Here is a 2,379-nt window from a genome sequence, read left to right as displayed (position 1 = left end):
CCCACCCCCCACCCCCCACACCTGGCTTGGCCTGGCCTGGAGTGGGTGGGAGTCTTCCCATCTGCAAACATGGTCGGTGAGGCTGCCCCTCGAGGGCACCACGAGAAGTAAAGTAACGGGTGAAAGGCATCGGGCGCGCGGAGTCAGCATGCCAGCCCTTCCCCGCCCCTTCCTCTAGAAGTGGCCTCACACGAACGCCAAGTGGCCACAGCAGGCTTCCGACCGAGCCCTCCCTACAACGTGCAGGGCGTTTCTCTAGGCACCTGCACCGCCCAGCTGCAGATCTCGTGTCACGTGGCCCAGAACCTTCCAGAAACAACCGAGGAGCCACGGAGGGGACGTTTCCAGTTGCTCCAGCATGGGTTACCGGGACCCACAGCTGTGGCGAAGAGAGGACAAAAGGCTGGGGGCCAGACACCTCCCCCGGGGCGTGATGGAGGCGCCAGGAAACCCCACCCCCACCCCCAGCCGTGCGCTTTACCCTTCCCTGTTTGTAGAAGAATGAGGAGCGGTCAAGAGGAGGGAGGGAGGGTAGATGTGGTGTTGGCGAGAGGGGACCACCCCCAGAGGACCCTCCTGAGTGCCAGCCACAAGAGCCTGGCATGCAGATGGAAACAGACCGAAAGCAGGCCAGGGAGACAGAAGCCGCCCTCCCCGGACCCCTCTGCTCCGAGTCACCCCAGAGAGAGGACAAGACCGCGCTCTTGCTCCCCACTTCCCGCCCCTCCTGTAGAGGAGCTCTGAGCCAAGACCGAGTTTTGAGCTGGTCTGGTCTGAGTTCTCATAACCGAGAGCACCTGCGTTGTGTGGGATCGCCCCGCATGAAGCCCCAGCGGGAAGCGGGGGGCTCAACAGAGTGTGACAGAATAAAGCAATTAGGAGAAGTAAGATGGTCGAGATCCTCCAATAAACCAGTACGATGTGTAAATAAATGATCGAGATAGTTTCAGACCTTGCTAAGTGCTAGGCAGACAATAAGATGCAGCTGTGATCTGTGGTGGGGTAACTAAGGAAAAGGGACATTGGAGCCGAGGCCCCACAGCCATGGGACCGCCTGAGGGACAAGCCATCAGGTAGCAAGGACAGCAAGTTCAAAAGCCCTGAGGTGTGAACGAGCTTGGAGAGTCCAGGAACTTAAGGCTAGTGAGGTGTAGTCTGGCATGTGCCTGGAAGTGCAGAAGGAAGTGCACTGGGGGGAATTTGGATTTGATTGCAAAGGCAACAGAAAGCCAGTGGAAATCAGCATAGCTTTTTTGGACTCCCGGTGCCCCCCCCCCCAATGCTATTTGGAGAATCTAGTCAGTGGTCATCAATTTCTTCACTTGCCCAGAGAGCCCCTCCCAGCAAACATTTAGGAGATGCATGCCAGGTCTGCAGATTTAGTCAACATTCGCTGAACACCTACTATGTGCCAGTCCCTGCTCTAGGAACTGGGGATTAGTCACCGAGTAAGACAAAAACCCCTTCCCTCACTCTAGCAGAGTGAGAGAGAGAGAGAGAGAGAGAGGGCCGGCTAAGCAGGGAAATTACCGTCTGACAGATGGTGACGGAGCAGGAGAGAGCAGAGGAGGAGCCGGGGAGGGTGAGTGCCACTATGAAACAGGGGGTCAGGAAAGACCTTCCCGAGATGACGTTGAAGCGAGCTTTGAGAGAGAGCGGAGCGACTGGTACTTTCTAGGCATAGCTCGTTCACTGGTCCCTCAGAGGGGGCCCACCTTCCACTTTCTGTCCCCGGCACTCAGCACCGGGGTCTCCGGTGAGCACAGGCCAGGTGTATGGGACCCTGTCTTAGACTCCCCTACGACTTAGAGAGGAAAAGGCTGAGCGACGCTTGACTTCTAACCCCAGTGAAACCCGGAAAGCACCCAGCCGGGGTCTCCCACCTGCTCTGGGAGCACACAGGAGATGGGTTCTCCCCGATCTCTTAGGGCAGGGGTGAGTGGGGGAGGTTCTCCCCGCCCTCCATGCTTTCCTTCCTTCTGTGAGGAGCAGCCTGGGGCTGGGGCCAGGGCCTGGCCTCGTTTGCTCCCTGGCCTGGACTGTCGTGCTGCTCGCTGACATGGCTGGGGTCCACCCACCGAGAGGGCAGGGGGAGACCAGGCCAGTGGGCAGCTGGTGACTCATGGGCCGGTGGAGTCTTGGAGCCAGTGTTCGGAAACAAACACGATGCCTCCGTGACTCAGGCACGTCCCCTGCTCCGTCCTTGGCTGGGGTCCCACCCCAAAAGGTTCCCCGTCCTGGCGTGGATGGCGTGGGAGGCAGCCCGCAGGTGGGTGGTCCCCAGTCGGACTCGGTGGTTCACCGTTGACACTTCCGCCGTGAGACCCAGCCTAGTGGTTTTCCAGGCTGAGATTTGCTTAGGTCACCTTCTGTAAGGGC

Source organism: Crocuta crocuta, unplaced genomic scaffold, assembly GCF_008692635.1.
Source record: "Crocuta crocuta isolate KB4526 unplaced genomic scaffold, BGI_CrCroc_1.0 scaffold193, whole genome shotgun sequence".
NCBI classification, from domain to species: domain Eukaryota; kingdom Metazoa; phylum Chordata; class Mammalia; order Carnivora; family Hyaenidae; genus Crocuta; species Crocuta crocuta.
Note: the sequence above shows the minus strand (reverse complement) of the source record.